The following is a 19,671-nucleotide window of genomic DNA, read 5'->3' on the forward strand; positions in this document are numbered from 1 at the left end:
GTGCCTCAGTTAATTTGCAAGGTTCAATTTTGCTTGCAATTAACATTTAAGATACAGTGCCACAACCCATTAATGATCAAATAATCACTGTAGTTTCTTTCCTGACAATGCTGCACATCAGCTGCACTCAGATTCTAACAAGATTAAATGCTCTATTTGTTGATTTTCCATGGTTCAAGGTGCATTTTCCATTGGTTTCCAAATATACACTAAAACTTAAGGCAATAAATGATCTTTTAGCAGAGCTTTTTTGCCAAGGTGACTCTTTTCAGCATGGATTTTTTACTTTCAGGTACACAAAATTCATATCCTGCTCTACTGAATCATATGGTAAAATCAGGTAGTTCTGGATGAGGGTGTGAAAGCAAGCAGAAATCATGGAACTGTAGCTGTGCTACTGAAGAGGCCTTTTTCTATGTAATGCAATACTTATGTCAGCCCTTCCCTAACCTGCTGCATCCAAATGAGTCAGATGAGCCTGAACTGCATTAATAGTAAGTCTGTACCTAACATCCTCATTATCTCACATCCTTTCACAGCTCAGTGAATGGTTACGCTGATCATGTCTGGGAGCAGCAGGAGGTCGCACCAGGAGGGATCAGGGCAGGATGAGGGCAGCCCCAGGAGGGTCAAAACTGCCCCAAGGGGCATGAACCTTCATCAGGGCAAGATCAGGGCAGTGACAGAGACATCAAGGAGTCCCTGGCTGGGCAGCCACCTTCAGGTGACAAATATCATAAATTAATTTTGTGTAAAAAAAATAAAAGTTGACTTGCATCACTTTTGCTTATTGACTTCCAAAGTAACATGATCAGCTCCTGAACAGTGATTAGACACTACCTTGTAACAGAAAGGCAAATAACCTTGTGCTGATGTCACACTGGTAAGCATAGTTCAAAAAAAAAAAAAAAAAAAAAAAAAAATTCTTGCCTGGGTAGAAGTCTATGGGCAGCAAATGAAAAGGCAAATCTAACAGCTAAGTCAAGAACCTTCATGAAATTCCAAATGAGCTTTTCAAGTATTGTTTCTGGTGCTACCTGAGGCTTTTCTGGCATTTCTGAAATAATGTCTTTTAAGATTCACTTAAAACCTGGAATTTAAGTGAAAAGTAATGCAAGGTGTATTTTTATTTCTACTTATCTGCTTTATGCTCTACTGGTAAATATGATTATCTGGTTCAGAGGAAAAGCATTAGAAGTCTCATGAAGAATCCATGTTTAAAGATTTTCATGTCTGTCATTGTACATCACAAGGAATTTGGGTAGCATATATGGTTTAAAGGAACTTATCTGAACTGTTCTCGATCACTGAATCTGTGATGTTCCATCACATATATTCTGGTTTTTAGATTAGGTCTGAAAATTTGAAGCCACAGGCATTTGGAAGTTTATATGAAAGTGCGTGTATGTATATTTATTTTAATTATAATGCTCTTTTCTACTTGGAATCATAATCTCAGCATTATCCTACCTAAAATGAATGGCTGGCTACATGAATACAGCTGTTTTCTTTAATAGCAACATCTGATATCATGCACTGTCTGCTATTCTGACTGCTCACAGCACTTGCTATGCTGATGAATGGACACAGTGCTCAGATAATTGTACTTGCTGCCTAGCTATGGCTTCACTCCAGATTTACACCTCAGTGAAACCTTATTGCATGTTTTGTCTGAGATGAGAATTAAAAAAAAAAAAAAAAAAAAAAAAAAAAAAAAAAAACATTGTTTCTTACATGATTGTTGCAGGCCTTGAAGTACTTATTACTATAGTAAGTGCAGCTGAAGAGATTAAAAGGCATGACCAGAAGTCTTAGCCTGCACTGTTTTAGACAGAATGCACTTGTGAGCACTAAAATCCTCAGAATTTAAAATTTCACAGCCTTCAATGTCCCATGTAAAACACATACCAAGTCCTCCTAAATGCTATATCCACTTTAATGTACTCAATCTGCAATAAACACCCTACACTATATAACACTCCATCAAAGAAAGTAGCATTCAGTTTTGTCTGCTTTCCACACAAAGTTTCATTACATTTTTCAGGCTGCTTGTTTGCAAAGGATTTAGCAGGCACAGGTGGCAGAGCTCAAAGTTCTCCTCACCATTGTGCATGCCAGAAGAATAGGAAAGGTTGTAATCACCTTCAGTCATTCCCCTCTGTGGACTTTGACCATTGCATATTCTCGGAGCATTAGGATCAGAGCAAAACAAGCCCTCCATATTCCCCAACTCAGATTTGTACTCCAGTCTGGTTCCTCCGCTGACTTGGTAAGTGGTAAGCACTATAAAACTAACAATAACCCATCTTTTTCTGTAGGGAAAAGCATAGACTGAAAGCTACCAGAAACTTATTTCTTCATGATCAGGAGATAGAATTTAAAACCTTGAATATGAAGCTTCAGCAAAATACTAAAACCCTGAGGTACAAAAGCAAATTCTGTGGAATGACTGAGGGCATGTTACATTCAGCAAAAGGAATAGGTCTATTAATACCTCTCTGCTTCACAGTGCCTGTAAAATCAAGTGGATATAATAAAAACAAAGGGCAGTAATCTAGAACAGTGCTACTAGTAGTCAACTCAGTGACAAATTCCTCATCTGCTAAGTTAAAGATTATTCATAACACTGCCCATGTACTTGATCAGTGCCTGCTCCTAGGAGCTAAAAGAATCCCAAGAGGATAAGGTTAAACAACTGAAGAATACCAACAAATTTTTTGAAGTATTGGCTGGAAAGCTATGCAGAGGAAAAGGATCTGGGGATGCTGATTGATGCTCACCTGAACATGAGCTGGCAGTGTGCCCAGGTGGCCAAGAATGCCAATGGCATCCTGGCTTGTATCAGGAATAGTGTAGCCAGCAGGACCAGGGAGGTGGTCATCCCTCTGCTCTGCTGAGGCTGCACCTTGAGTACTGTGTGCAGTTTTGGGCCCCTCGGTACAAGAAGGACATTGAAACCCCTGAGTGTGTCAAGGGAAGGGCTAAGGAGCTGGCAAAGGGCCTGGAACACAAGTCTTATGAGATGCAGATGAGGAAACTGGGGTTGTTTAGTCTGGGGAAGAAGCGGCTCAGGGGAGACCTTATTGCTCTCTACAACTACCTGAAAGGAAGCTGTGGGGAGCTAAGGGTTGGACTCTTCTCACAGGTAACTAGTAATAGGACTAAACGGAATGGCCTCAAGTTGTACCAGGGGAGATCTAAGTTGGAAATTTGGAAACATTTCTTCTCAGAAAGAGTAGTCAGGCATTGGAACAGGTTGCTCAGGGAGGTGGTGGCATCACCGTTCCTGGGGGTGTTTATGGAAATGTGGGACCTAGAACTTAGGGACATGGGTTAGTGGGTGATATAGTTGGATTATATGATCTTAGAGGTCTTTTCTAGCCTTGATGATTGGGAAAAGTTTAGTACTAGAACAAATCTTTTTCTTGCAGTAGACACTATAAAAATATATGTATAACTACATAAAAAGGCAATTTGGGCATCAAGAAAAATGTTTTCATGAAGGAAAAAAAAAGAAAAAAAAAAAGCAGAAACTCACTATTTAGAATCTTTTCAACTACTGATATGGCAGATTTCTCATAAGACCCATTTGACTGAGGTTTGTTATGAGAACTCTACAGTAAAGAAAACCTACTTTAACTTCCATATACTTTCAGCCTTAGGTTATTGAACTAAAATGGTGGAAGCCAAGTAGTGTCAATGATAGTATCAGTCTTTGATATGTGAATATCCCTTCATTGGCAAAAACTTTGATACTATTAGTTCATTCTCTGCTCATCACCTGAGCAGCTGCTTAACAGAAATAACTTTTATTATTTGGCAGCCCTGGACAAACTCATACAATATGTTAATTTTTTGTAAGTCAACTGCAGGTTGGGTCTCCTACATTATTCCTGGTCTCTTCAGAATATCCAAAAATTCATTTGATAAGGGAAATAAATATACTTGTATCAAATACACAGAACAAGTTAAGATAAAATTTTAAAAAGCCTGTCTCCAAATTAATATGAGCTGGACAAAATGCAGATCATCAGCTACTGAATAAATTACAGAAAACTCTAAAGCTATGACTTGTCAGTGAGCTTTTCATTGCATAGGCTTAAACCATTGCTGAAAAACAAAGGCAATCTTGGAAGAGCTTTTTCAGAGTACCCTCAACCTTGTCCATAAACACAGCAGCTTTCTGTCATCATTTATTGAGATAAGATCCTTGGAAAAAAACAGACTCACACTTCTGACTCTAGCATTGCCATGATATGATGCCATAATCAAAGGTTTAATACCAGTGGTGGTCCTGGTACTCTAAATCCTGTGTCTGCTTTAGAGCCATCTGCAAAATGAGGCAAGGCGATTGAACACAAGGCATGGAGAGGGGTTTCATTTATTTTTCTTCTAATGTTTCCTAATTCTTCCTAAGGCTTTGGAGGCTTCACTGTCCACTTTCTGTGCCTGATATACTGTGTCACACATTCCTAACCAAGACCATTGATTCAAATTCAGGGAGAGAATATTAGTTTTGTTATCATATACATATTTTTCTATTTGGTGCAAAATTCACATATAAATTTGAGCTCTCCATGCATATCTGTCAAAGTACATAAATTGACTTAATACTTCTAACTTCTGAAAAATTATGGAAGACTATTATTTTTTTATTTATGTTATATTTTGACCATCCCAATAATGAAAAGTGTCACAAAAGTGTCTTCATATATCTAGCATATCACTCAATCTGTAAAAATGCGCAAAGTTAGAAAAATAAGCAGTGCTGATGCATGTTGTCATATCACTAGCTTCTAGGTCTTTCACTCTACACAAGGATGGAGCCTTTGTTAAACTATATGAATTATCATTTGTTGTTAGAAACTCCAGGCAATGAAAACACTTCTTGTGAAGCTGCAGTTTTAGCTGCTATCAGCAGATGGCAATACGAAGATTTAATCATATGTTAATGCAAGATCTCCATTTACAACAAAATCTGCGAAGTATCACGGTCTCATTAATTTCAAAAGCAGAGGGACAACCAACAGACATTTTCCTTAGAAACAGCAAAAAAAATAGAGTGGCTGACTCACCAGAGAGTCATTCTGCCATTGAGAGGGACCTCAGCAGGTTGGAGAAATGGTCTGACAAGAACCTCATGAAGTTTTACAAGGAAAAGTGCAAAGTCCTGCACATTGGGATGAAAAACCCCAGACGCCAGTACATGCTGAGGGTCAGCCAGCTAGAAATCAGGCTTGCAGAAAAGGACCTGGGGGTCCTGGTGGACACCAAGTTGAACTATGAGACAGCAATGTGCCCCTGTCCCTAAAAAAGGTAATGGTATCCTGGGCTGTATTAGGCAAAGTATTAACAGCAGGTGGAGGGATGTTGTCCTTCCCCTCTACTCGGTGACAAGACCACACCTGGAGTGGTGTGTCCAATTCTGGGCTCCTGGTGTAGGAGGGACATGGATATACTGGCAAGCACTGGAGGGAATCTGCAGCCTCTATGCTGAATCCCCAGGGCAAGATGCAGAAGTCAGTTAGTCAAATTCAACAGGAAAATCAGAGAGGTCATGTAGGTGTTAACACAGGAACATGTTTTAGAAAAATAACCAGAAGAGGATAACTGTCATTTGAATGCACAGACCCTTGCCTGTCTTCTGACAGAATTCCAGCTTTCTAAGACTTCTTCATTAAAATGTTCTAACAACAGCAATGCATTCAAAACTACATCTGACCATGCTTTTGTGTTTGTTTGATTATTTTTTTTCCCTTGGGTTGAGCTACACCAAAATGGTTCGATGTCCAACAGTGATGCAGGAAGGTGGGGAGGCAGCACTGGAACAATCCCAGACTGCACTGAAACCTGCTGATGAGTCCTGTCAACTTTAGTGAAGAAACTGACACTAAAATATTCATGAAATCCAAATATTTCCTAAGTTTTGAACTTCATGTAGTAGCTAAATCCAAAAATTGGGGGATCTCTTTTTTCTGTCAAGCACCAAGTCTCTTCCATAGGCTACTTTAAAAAACATTTCAAACCTTGGCCTGTTTGTTGGCTTGTTGCTTTCCTTTTTTCTTTTTTCCTTTATCTTTTTTCTTTTTCCTTTTTTCCTTTTTCTTTTTCCTTTTTTCCCTTTTCTTTTTTCTTTTTCCTTTTTTCCCTTTTCTTTTTTCTTTTTTCTTTTTTCTTTTTCTTTTTTCTTTTTTCTTTTTTCTTTTTTCTTTTTTCTTTTTCCTTTTTTTCCTTTTTCTTTTTCCTTTTTTCCCTTTTCTTTTTTCTTTTTCCTTTTTTCCCTTTTCTTTTTTCTTTTTTCTTTCTTCTTTTTTCCTGTCAGTGAGGTTTTGTTGGAGATTTAATTTTCCTTTTAGTTTTCATCTTGTTCTAATTATGAAGAACATATTCCATTGTCTTCATGTAAACACAATACATGCATTTAAGTTGGAGAAACTGAGCAGTGGTGTAGAGAAAAAGTTTTTTTTTTCTGAAGCCTTCTGATAAGGTTCTGACAGTAAAACATGATTAAATCATCCTTTCTTCTAACACAGAGTAGCACAGAATTTAAATTAGTCATTGTTTGGAGCACGTTCTAAATCTTTCAGAGATGCAAGATATTAGATCTAGGAAACTTAATTGTATTTTCACCACTGCAAATCATACAGACCCTAAAGAACATACTCTCAAAAACTGTGCAAATGAGATCAGACTTTTGTCATACAAAGGAAAGACATGAAGTTCATTACCCCATCTGAGCCTAACTAACATTTGTATGATGTTCAGATTCAGAATTTTCATTTATGTCTTCCTTGGGCATATGAACATATATTTATGAGCCATATTTTGATTTCTGTAGTATCATTCATATGCTAAGCAGTCTTCAATTTCATTACTATAAATGAAAACATAAGTAACATGGATGATACTCTCACAGATCTTTTAATACTGACACATACCAGTACCCATCAAATGTAGCTGTTTTAAGTCAGTTTGGCAAACAACCTTTTCCTTAGCTATGTCAGCAACAACCATGGTCAGTTTTAGGCACTTCAAACTCACTTAGTGATTATTATGTGAGAGTATTCTAGTAAGTCACAAATGATTTTTCCATTGAGGAATTTCAGCATACCTGTACTTCTAACAGAACATGATCAATTTTTTTAAAAGTTTTTCTGAACTTTTCAAAAGACACAGGTTTCATTTGCCCCTTTTGTAGAATGGAACCAGAGACCAAGCGGAGATAACAGTGAAGCTGACATTACACCCTGACATAAGCTGACATTACCTCGCTGACATTACAACCACTCTTCAAACTCAGCAGCAGTACTACAGGACATAAGTCAAAATAATGCATTTTTTTTTTGAACTACACAAACTCCTCAAATCAGCAAAGAAACCTTAAGTGTTACAAAAGCACATGAATTAATAAGGTCTTCAGTTCTTCGAGCTAGGCCAGAAAAAATGTAGTTCTACTTCTACTATATTAACATCCTGATCAGGACAGGACAGGACTGCAAATAAAACTCAATAGCATGATATATTTTAGAAATCAGAAGATATATACATTTGTTTCAATTTTGACACAGACAATTAAAACAAAACAAACAAAAAAAAACCTCTTCTTTCTCCATCCATACTTTTTATTGGTAGTCAACAATAATATTGCTAAATTAGCAACTTAAGTTTCACACTATTCAGTGCTCTTAAAATCATTGATTATCTATCATGCAAATATAGCATCTGCTTTGAAAGGATAGACCTCAGACAAATATATTCTTGAAGCTTCAAGTGATAAAATATGTATGTAAACATTTTATATATTGGAACTCCAACTTAAGATTTCAGAACGGTTGCTTCTTATACACATTAATGAGATGATGATGACTTTTTTTTTTTTTTCTGTATTAATTTAGAGTACTTCAGATTCTGAGTTCCCAAAAGTTCTGGATGTCTCTGAGTTATCACTTCTACTATTTTTCCCTCCCCTTAATACAATTCATTGCTTCTTACTCTTTCTCATATCCATACTTAGCACAGTGAGATAAAAATGTAGTTTTTTTGTAATTTGTAAGCAAATTTCCAGCAGACATTTGGGCTCTGCTCTTCACCTTCAGTCAGAAAGAGAAGTTCAAAGACAAACTGAATTAAAAAAAAATGCAGAAAAGTGAGATAAAACAATTCATAGGAAAAGATAGAAAAATGGAAGTAAGCTCTGTTTCAGTCTTTGAGAAATCCTGCTAGGTTATTTGTCTAAAGAGCCCCCTTGAATGTATTTGAGAGTACTCTGGCCTGCTGCATGGAGAAGGGACTGCTACTACTTAGGAGACTCGGGTCTAACATGTTGGGTGAATTTAGATAGAACACTTCAACTCTCTGTACTCTTGTTACCTCATCTGCTATATGCGAATATTACTACCTTGAGACCCATAAATGGAAAAAAACTACATCAAGCTGTATTGTATCTTCATCTTCTATTACTATTTCACAGTGTTTTTTAGGAATTCATCAAAGCATACAGTATGATAATATTTTTTTCTGAGATTTTGTGAGTGTGAAATTAAAACTTCAGAAGATGTAGGCTCTTGTGGCCTACAAAGAGCCACCAACAAAAACAGCCAGCAAACTGCAGCCAGCAAAAATTTGCAGTAGAGGCTGTGCAAATGACAAGTGGAGACTTTGGATCAGGTGAACATCAAAGTGCATGCTTGCCCTTATACACATGAACAGTCTCACCCATCAAAACACTTAACCATTAGATGTTTGACTAATCTTGTTCCTTCTCACCAAATACCATAAACATGAGGTGTTTCATTTTCAGCAAGTTCAGTGTCAAACCCTTTGTGAAGAACAGACCATGTCAAGGCAAGTGACCACATGCCCCAAAGAGTCAACAGATCAGACAGTAAAGGTTTAAGGGAATCTTCCCACAGATGGCAGGGCACCATTTCATTATTCTGGTTTTGGACATGTTCCTCCATTGAAAACTAGTTTCATGTCTATAAAAGTAATGTACTACAGAATTGAGAAATTCTCAGCTCTTTTGTGGATTTTCTTTTCCTTAATGTTCTACTTGATTAAAATTAATGATGAACCTATTATAAACATCTCTTACCTTCTTTTCAGCTTACTCTCTTCTAAGAGAGTGTTTTCTGTTCTTCCACTTTGGTTCTTGTTTCTTTTTCTTGCCCTGATAATCTAATTCTAAAATATATGAGTTATATATTTTCAATGAAAAAGTCAGATTACTTTTTAATAAGATGAAATATGAATAGATTTCATTACTGAAAGACCTGGAGAAGTTTCACAGGAGAGCTTATTAAATCATAGAGCGCAAGAGGAGAATCTTCCAAATTTGTAGTTCTGTGTTTTAGTTATAAAACCTAGAACATTTGCTCAGACAGAACAATGGACTTAGACAATTAACCAAGAAAAGAGTACCAGTATATCAGATGATTTTCACAGCGAGGGTTTTAAACTGATCTAAATTAATACTCCTCTGAAAAGTTACTTTTATACTGACATGCTGCTTTTTCATTGGAAGTAAGCTGTAAATTCAAAATTAAATTGTAATTCAAATTAAATATGTAATGCAGAAGAGAGAAAGATTATATAAAATCCAATTTTTGTAGATGAAACTTCATATGACATAGGTATATTTCTCCTCCAGTTTTCACTACCTACATTAATAAACTAACATGATCTGTTATCTTCCTAGCTTCTTTCAGAGTTAGAGAACTGAGATGGTTTCCCATAAGTAGAAGTTTAATCAGCATGCTCTGACTTGGTCAAATTTCCCATTACAATTGGGGAATGTTTTTCTTAGTTTTCTATTAGTTTGTTTTACAGTAACCACTAAAAAGTAACTCATTCATGTACTCATATCAATTACAAGGCTATGCAACTGGATTCTGTGTCTCTCAGGGTAATTAAATTACTACTATCAGTAAGTAAATCAAACAAGTGCAAGGTACAGAGAAAGTGCAATATTGCCAGTGGTGGACTTCTGTTACGCCTTTGTTATGGTTCCCCACAACGCTCTTTCCTCTACATTGGAGAGATATAGATTTGATGGATGGCTTATTCAATGGATAAATAAATAATTGGTTGGATATATCCAAAGATATATATATACAAAGAATTTCAATCAATGGCTCAATGTCCAAATGGAAACCTATAATGAGTGGTGACTTTCAGGGTCTGTACTGGGACCAGTACTGTTTAATATTTTATTACTGAAATAGACAATGGGATTGAGTGCTCCCTTGCAGGCTTGTGGACAGCACCAAACTGAGTAATGCAGTTGCTACAACAGAAGGAAGGGAGGGCCTTAAGAGGGAAGAAAGGCCTTAAGAGGTGGAATCATGTGAACCTTTTGAAGTTCAGTAAGGCCAACAAGGTGCTGCAGCTGGGTCAGAGCAATCCCTAATATCAGTACAGTTTGGGTGATGAATTGAAGAGCATGGTTTGGGGATATTCACGGATGACAAATTGGACATAAGTTGGCAATATGTGTTTGCAGCCCAGAAAGCCAATTATATCCTGGTCTGCATCAAGGGAGGTGATTCTCCCCCTGCTCTACTCCATTTTCATGAGGCCCCACCTGGAGTCTGGCCCCCCAGGATGTGGACCTGTTAGAGCAGGTCCAGAGGAGGGTCATGAGAATGATCAGAGGGCTGGAGCACCTCTCCTCTGAAGACAGACTGAGAGAGATTGGGCTGTTTAGTCTGGAGAAGAGAAGGTTCTGGGGAAATCTTACTGAAGTTTTTCATTATTTTATAAAAGGTGGCTTTTACAAAGATGAAGAAAAGCTTTTTACCAGGACCTGTAGTTACAGAACAATTAGTAATGGTTATAAACTGAAACAGGAGAGATTTATGTTTGATAAAAGAAAGAAATATTTTACAATGAGAGTGATGAGACACTGGAAAACATTGTGCAAAGCTGTGGATTCCCTGTCTGAAAGTGTTAAGGCCAGGTTGGATGGGATTTTGGGCAACCTGTTCTAGTAGAATATGTTCCTGTCCATGGCAGAGGGGTTGAAACCAGGTCATATTTAAGGTCCCTTCAAGCATACCATGCTATTATTCTATGATAACATACCATTTATCACAATTCTCAGTTACTTTTATAGAAATCATGCTCAAAAAAAAAAAAAAAAAAAAAAAAAAAAAAGTTCGACATTGTGTTCTGCCTTCAGTTTCTTATGATTTAGACAGCAAACAAATTCAACATGTGAGTTATATTTTATTATAATGTATGTACAATAATAATATATAATAAAATATAATAATATATGTTTTATATATATATATATATACACACACATCATGGCTCTCCCATTATTTATCCTGTTTTATTGTGAGCCAACATAAAGTGTGTTGACAACAAAATGTGCTCCAGGTTAATTACAAACTTGTGACATTATGCCAGTTACAGTAATTAACCGCACTGATCAGTGCTTGTTGTAAAAATTCACGTGTGCTACTGTTTATACAACAGGCCATGACTTAAGAATGGAAGTCATCCTTCCTGGTTTTAACCTTGTTGATCTGTCTTATGAAAGTTATTCTACTCTTGAAGACCATGCCAAGTCTACCTTGGTTACTCATTGCCTCATGAGATAAGAAAACATTGCTCTGGACTACTAATGCTCTCCCATAAAATCGCAGAATGGACAGGGTTGGAAGGGGCTTCTGAAGATCACCTAGTCCACCCTCCTTGCCAAGCAGGATCACCTAGAGCAAAGGATGGCAGCCAGGTGGGTTTTGAATATCTCCAGAGAAGGAGGCTCCACAACCTCTGTGGGCAACCTGTTCCAGTACTCTGTCACCCTCACAGTAAAATGCCCCCTCATATTCAGCTGGAACATCCTATGCTTCAGTTTGTGCCCATTGTCTCTCGTCCTGTCACTGGGCGCAACTGAAAAGAGACTGGCTCCATTCTCTCTACACCCTCCCCTCAGATATTTATACACATTGATGAGGTCTCCCCTCAGTCTTCTCTTTTCCAGGCTAAACAGGCCCAGCTCTCTCAGCCTGTCCTAGTATGTCAGGTGCTCCAGTCTCCTCATTATCTTCGTAGCCTTTCTGTGAACTCCCTCCAGTAGCTCCACGTCCCTCTTTTGCTGGGGAGCCCAGCAAAAGATAAGCCATCACAAAGGCTGCTTATGTAATTGGGCAGTTACACACACCAAAGTTAGTGGGACTTAGTTAGAAGCAGTTACCAATGACATCTTCCTTTGAGCACACAAACACTGAGCCACTAATTCAATGGGCAGTCATGAAAGCATTGGTACTATCAATTAATATCAGCCTCCATACCTGGTGAGTCACAGGTACTAAAATGTGTGTGGGAAAGCTTGTAAAGGCAGAAACTGCCTCTAGAAATCATTCTACCTACATTTTGTATGGCATTTTCCTTCTTACTCCATCCAATTCCTAAAAAAAGTATATATACTACCGATTACTTACAACTTATGTTAAAGGCCTATACAAAATTTCTCACCCATGATAAAGGCCAGTCCCAATTCATGATAGACCCACCAGCAATGTCATTATTCATTGCCTAAATATACACACTTTAGAAAGTTTGCTCCACTCTCCCTCTGCAGTTATTTGTTTCCTTTGTGATAGTCTCCATTTGCTCAAAGAGTCACAATTCAGAGACAATCAGTTTAAAGCTACACAACAATGGGCAGGGCCATGCTCGTCCTAGAACTGCAGATACACCACTACAGCTGGTGAGATGGTCTTTTGTTTTGCAGATATTTAAACACATTACTAGTTTGTGAGAAGTTAGTGAAAGAGCAATATTTTATTAAAAAGCTATAAAAAAAGTAATAAATAGATATGCAAGTGGGAAAATTGAGATCCTCTGCCACTTCTGTCATCTTCAAAAATATTCCTAAGGTATTTTTTCAAAGGAATATTCTATGTCTTGTTATTTCAAAATAGGTTATGTACTTTTGCATCTGTATAAATAAAAAGAGCATTTCTGGACCAGAGCAGAGGTCTACCTAGCCTAATATCCTGCCTGGTAGTGGGGCCATCAGCATAAACTGAGGAAGACCAGCATCTTTGACTCTTCCTTCTAGAACCCTTCTTGAAGCTTCTAACTCTCCTCTGTTCCCAGAACTCCTGATTCTGTCATGGTTTCTGTGTACTAACTGTTCCTCTGGGGTTTTCCATGAATTTATTATTTCCATGAATTAATCCTTCAGCCCATGTATTACCTTGGTACCCTTCCACACCATGACCATTCCCTGCTTAATGGAGCTCGGCTCCTTTGTGCTGAATCCAGCCCTATTTTGGCTCCCCCTAACTCTCATATTGGAAGAAATGACAAAGAACCCTTCCTGGCTCATTACATTCATAATTTTATAGATCCTCCAGGACATCTACACTGGCCAAAGCTCTCAGGCTTGGCCTGCCTCTACATAGTGCCACCGTGTACACATCACACAATGCCAGGAACATGTGAGGAACATATTTACCTGCCTACAGAATGTTTTCATGGAGTTGCTGTAGAGCTCAGTGGCAACACAGATGTTGTAGAGTGCTCTTCCACCCTTTCCACAAGGATCAGCTTTTTGACAGTCTTTTATTTTCTAAGCAATTCATTTAATTTGCGTGTAGATTTGGTAAGAGCTAGATAATAGCCATCAGCATAGATGTGAAAAAAATTCAAATGCTTTATTTTCAGAAAGTTCAATTTCAACTAATTTTATGTGCTGGGCAGTGAATCAACAAAATGATTTTTTATCAGTAGCATAAATATTTTGAATTCAGACCTTTGATGAGCCAGATATCACAGACATAATGCCATGGTTTGAGGAGAAAGAAGCTCCTGATAACTTTTTCTGAGGCAGTAACAGACAGATCTAGTGGGGGCACACTAGCAGAAGACACCACAAGTTAAAATCAGAGATGCCCGTGGAACATGGGAGACTTGGACCCTTGAGATCTCTGTGCAAAAGTAAAAGTGATTCATAGTGTAAAAGCCACAACACTGGGAATTAGAAGGCTGTATTTAAGTATTTGTTTATTTATTTATTCGTTCACATTGCATTTTTTCTTTTACTGATTACTAAAAAGGGAAGAAAAAACATCATCTACTGATCCTAATGAACAATATTATTTTGTATAAAGGGAGAGGGGGAGTTTGGATGTTTACGTGCCAAAAAGGTGACTAAAGCAATCTGTTTCACACTGTGACATTCATCTGTGCTGGCAGTGTGGCTTTTTAAAGCTCCTTTTCAAAGCCCTGAGCCAGAGCAAGCATGTTGGAAACACTGCCTGCTTCCTAGGGTGCTCTTGCTTCTGCCTCCTCTCCCCACACCCTGTGGTCCTTCAGGCTGTGGCTTGAAAGGACACACACATCAGCTCTGGATTGGGTGGGCAGCTTGTGAAGTCTTGCTTACTCAAAGGAGTGAGGCTCTAATCTGCACACATCCAAATTCAGCAAGATTTTGTTGTGCTCACCTGGACAGTGTTTTTTTTTGTTGTTGTTGTTGTTGTGTGTTTGTCTGTTTTATGTTAAGATATGTGAGGATAGAGACAGGAGATACTGGAGTTACTCTGTGCACTCAGGAAACATCAGTGATCATTTGCTGTAGGAAGCCTCTAAGGAAAGATGAATTCTCCAGTCTAAGGCCATATTCCAGGACATGTACTCACTTTCTGTTTGCAGACTATAAAACCTTTCAAGATGCAATCTAGCAATCAAAATGCAGAAATCTGAGGTTTTATATAGGGCCCCTCTACCCTTCAAGTACATTCACCCAACCATGATAAATGAAGCTGGAAGCAGCAGAGACCATGTTAAAATGGTCTCAAACACTACCATACAAACCAGAGAGGTTTCTCTTCCTAATGGAAGCTACAGGTACTGATCGGGGTAATTAGAAAGCACCAGTTCACTGTAAGCTGAATACAGTCAAAACCACATGACTGAATGCTTTTTTTTCTTTTTTCCTTTTTCTTTTTTCTTTTTTCTTTTTTTGTTTTTTCTTTTCCTTTTTTTTTTTTCTTCTTGTGGGATCAAGCACATTTTGTAGATGGGGCAGATTTTGTGTTTGGGTGTGAGCCTCCATCACTCACAGGGACAGTTTTTGGAAAAAACAAAGCATTACCCAGCTGTCCTGAGCTGCCACAGTCCAGCAGGACAAAGTAGACCTAGCAAGTTTAACAACACAGAAAGCCTTGTTGTTCTTAATGGTCACAGACACCTGTCTTTCCCCTAATCCACTTCCCTGGGGCTGCCAGGACTTGCTTCAGAGCATTGAAAGGAGGATGGTGGCAGCTGGCCCTGCCGCCCCCTCCTCAGGTCCATGCAAGACAACATGTGGCAGATGCCAGACAGCTGCAAGGGAGTCCTGAACTCAACAAGTCAGCTGTGACTTTCTGTGACTTTCAAATCCATTATCTAGTGTCACCTGCTTGTAGCACAATCAGGGGGGAGAGTGAAGGGAAGTAATTTGAGATGGAGCAGTAGGCACAGAGAAAGTTCAGGAGACGAGGAGAAAAAGGTTGTCCTGTTCTGTAGATGTTCAAAGCATCTCTTTCTGAGCACAACTCCATCTTTACCACAGCCTTTGTGCACCGTAGATTGAAATCTACTCCTTTCCCTGCTGTGTAGAAAGGAGGTAGGTCACCCTGAGGACTTGGATTTGAAACTTTGCAATGCTTCCAAATGCACTTGCTGATGCCTATTTTAAGAAAGCACTTGTTGCAACTGCCTAAGTAGGTACATGCTTGTGTACAAAAACAAGTTTATTGCTTGTTTTTTTGTGCATGGGTGTAGCTCTGTGTGAATCAAGGCTTCAGAACTCTTTCTTCTGAGAGTCTGGCCTGAGCATCACTGCAGTGAACAGGGCACTGCACACAAATAGTCTTTGAGTCGTGACAGAGACTAGCCCTGCTCTCAAATACACAGATGCATGTTCCTGTTTGATCAAGGTTGTTTCCTGCTGCAACTTCTCAAAACAAGTGTTCAGCAGTTCTGCATTAGTTTTTACAACCAAATCATCATGGAAGAAGGAGTAGCCTAATGCTCAGATCTGCCTTAGGACTTCAAAACAGTTTGAGGCATGACTCATTCATGTTATTACAGTGTTTTTTTCACTGGTGCAGCTGGAAGAAAAGATTGAAAATAGAAAAAGAAACACAAGCTGCCTTTGTATGACTTGTTAAATCCAGTGACAATAGGAGCTTCTGCTGAATCACCTGAGCACTGCCGTGGCAGCCACACCTTGCACCATCTCCCCAGCCAGCTCAAAGGAGTCCTCTCCCACCAGCTGCTTCCCGTCACTTCTCTGGTTTACTCAATAAATTAATCAGACCCTTACAACACTGTGTCTGCAAACCTGAGAGTCATTTGTTCTGAGCAGAAAGCCAAAACCCGTAAATGACTTTAGCAGAGAGAGCACTGACATTCCCTTTGCCAGTATTTTGTTCTCATTCCCAGAAGATATTCTGAGTAAGGCTGCCTGGGCTGGTGAACACAGCAGCCAGGTAGACAAGGAGATTTCAGGTTTCCTCCTGACCTATTTTCAAAGGAGGAAAATGTTTCTCCTTGGAGCTGATATCAGATGATGCTCCTAATTAGCCTGCACATTAAGTAAGCAAGGCAGGGCGTTGGGACTTGTTCTGGAACTCAAAGTGTCTCCTTTCCAGTCTGCCATGCCTTTTCAATCATTTTACCTTAGCATCAAATCTGAAGAGCTCCTATTCATGAATGACTACAAAAGCAATATGCTAGTAGTCCCCTCTAGAGCAGCTATATATTACTTTAAAGAGCAGGCCTGATTCTCCTTTTCACTAAACCTTTTTTACATCTCTGTCATTCTGCTGATTTTAGTCAAGACTACAACACGATTCTTAGTTTCAGCAAGAAAAATCTTTGCTAGAGCACATACTCTTGTGTGCTGTTACAACAGCTGAGCTCAGTGTTTATCCTGAGGAATTATGTGGCAACCAGTGTTCGAAGCACGTATCCTACCAGACCTCCCTACCTCTCCACACCATGTCACACAGGCAGCAAACACGTTGAAAACACTAACAAAAGGCAGCACTGACTAACAGGGCAAGGCAAAGACACACAGCAGGCCATGAACTGGTCCCCTGCTCCTTATCAGGCAGCAAAGTTGAGTGATGAATGCAGATCTCCCTCCAAAATAGTTACTGATCAGTAGCTGAAATAAAGGAAAAGGTTAAGAACTTTTAAGGTCTTTTTTAAAGACTAAGTAGGTACACTATTACATGAACATGAAGAAGGCTCTGTTGAACACTGCTGAAAAATGGCTTGGGGTTATTTAGATGAGCTGAAAAACAAGTCTGGCTGAATTCAGCAAAGCTAAGTCATTTTGCAGAAGCTGAAGATGCCATGCGTACTCTTCAATGTCTCCCATTCCAGGAGCTGAAGATGCCCTTGTCACCCATTATGCAGATGCCATATATGAAGATTCCCATTTAATGTCACCCATTCCACTAAGCCTGGTATGACTGGACAGGACAATACAGGTGAGCAGGATTCTCCTCAGTCACTGGGACTCACCAGTGTGAATGGTACAACAGTGCTGGACAAGTCTGCACTGTGTAAAGCCTATTTTCAGTTCCCTCCTTTCTGAGCATTGATACTGAATATGACTGATACCTCTGTGTTTATGTGATATATGTTTTGGGTTTTGTGCCCTATTTCGTAGGGCCTTTTTAGATTAATAATTTTGATTTGGAGGAATGATGCTATTTAAAACCTTTTTTTTTTTTTTTCTTTTAATGTCTGAAGAACCCTTATGCTTTTGGCTCTCTTCAGTAGATATTCAGCTATCTAATTTAGGCTTTACTCTTTCTTTAAGTAATGTGCCTAATGTTAGGAAACAAAACCTCGAAGTGCCTGAAGAGAGCCTTCTTGTAACATTCTTAGAACATGCTGTGGTATGGTACAAGATACCTCTTTGACCAGGCTGGGCCAGCTCTCCTGGTTCTGTCCTTCTTTGGGAAGAAGATTCTTAGGCAGAAGACTGAATGCTGAGATTTTGAATTGTATTCTTACACCAAAGAAATCCCTACATATATGCAAGATTTAATAAACAAACAAACAAATAAGAGACATGTATTGCATTGTTTAGATATTGTCCTGATGGGAAAGGTAACTGAAAAATATATCAATTGGTGTATGGTGTTCAGGCACAGGAGTGAGGGACTTACAGATATGTGCCATTGCATGCTACAGCTCTGAATCTACTTTGTCCTTCAAACAGTTCCAGTTGTCCCTTATCAGCAGTGTGGAAAGAGTTGACATGGCAGTGGCTGGCATTCCTGAGCCTGGAGAAAGCGTCATTAAGAGTCTTACCTCACAATGTCTTCCAACTTCCCTTTCAATAAATGCAAGAATATATGGAAATGATCAAACCATACTGCTTCACAGGTTCAAATTCATAAAGAGTTTCCACTAGTAAAGAGGATACTGCTTTCCTTTTACTCACTCACATCATTTTTGTGAGAAAAGTATTCCTCCTACTAGTCCAAAACCGTTTAAATTTTTGTGTCATGTTCTTAAATAAAATATTCTACCTATATAAAAACTGCTCCACTGACTGACTCACATATCACAGAACAACTTTTTATCTATCATTTCTAGCTCTTGCCAAGTCTAGGTTATGCAGGTGAAACTGGCATGAAATAGTAAGCCAGTTTTTAGACTGGTTACAGGCGGAGGTCATGGGAGTGTCCAGTGTGAAAATATTCATGCAAAAAAGTCACCATCTACCAACATGGTATAACACTCAGATGGCTGTTTGAAGCAACTTCCTTTTGCTGTCCTTCCTCAGAACAGTTTCTGATTACAATTGTTGGAATTACTTAGCAATATCATTTATTACAAAAATTGGGTACAGATTTGTATTTCTCTCTCCACATACAGCAAAGTGAGCAAAAATTTTTCTCCAGGAGTTGTAGGTTGTGCTTGATGTACAATGATCTCATAATCTTATCTGAATAAATCCAGTCTAAATGCAACACTGCATGACATCATATGCCTGTTAAAATAAATAAATTAACTTATTACTCGTGAAACAGAAAAATTCTTGGCAGGGTTTCAAAGCTACTTCAGAAGTTCTTAGAACAAACCATTGAGTCATGGAATGGCGAAAAAAAGTCAGAGACAATAACAGTACTACTCAGCTATGTTAATCATTCTTTTAGTATGTTATGTGACATGATGAAATGGCAAAGAGGAGCAGGTAAAATGAATTATTTGGGGCAGATCAGTTCCCATTTTGTAGTTTACTATGCTGCAGTGGGTGCATCTTTTTTTAGGCTTTGTTTTTCCTCAGAAAAAGGGAAAAGTAACAGAGACACATTACAGGGTGTTAAGGTTTACCTGGTATTAACAGTCTTCATGAATAGCTACATTTTCTCTGTATTTCTTGAAGATCTTCCATCCAATGATCACAAAGCATAGTAAATTAATTATATTGATATATATACAATTCCAATGATTGAAGTGCATCATGCTAGTCCGGCACATTATTTGCCCATGATGGTGGTAGTAGGGAGTAATACCATTTTTCTTGGCTTAAATCACCTTCAGGAGAATACAAATCACAAGTAAACCTGTGAGAGTGGGAACACTGTGGGATTCCCATACAGTCTAGGTCTCTTTGCTTTCTCTGTTTTTCTTCTCTCATAG

The 19,671-nt window shown here is 38.6% G+C and overlaps 1 long non-coding RNA gene across 1 annotated transcript in view; it reads left to right on the forward strand.

The window, feature by feature from the left end:
• Positions 1 to 2,205: 2,205 nt before the first annotated feature.
• Positions 2,206 to 19,671, forward strand: part of LOC309889588 — a 36,115-nt gene continuing 18,649 nt past the window's right edge. The window contains exons 1-2 of the long non-coding RNA XR_014319260.1: positions 2,206 to 2,269; positions 17,395 to 17,501. This is a non-coding gene — a long non-coding RNA (uncharacterized lncRNA). The remainder of the gene's footprint in view (positions 2,270 to 17,394; positions 17,502 to 19,671) is intronic.

Source organism: Aythya marila (assembly GCF_965140915.1).
Source record: "Aythya marila genome assembly, chromosome: Z".
In the NCBI taxonomy this organism is placed as follows: Eukaryota; Metazoa; Chordata; class Aves; order Anseriformes; family Anatidae; genus Aythya; species Aythya marila.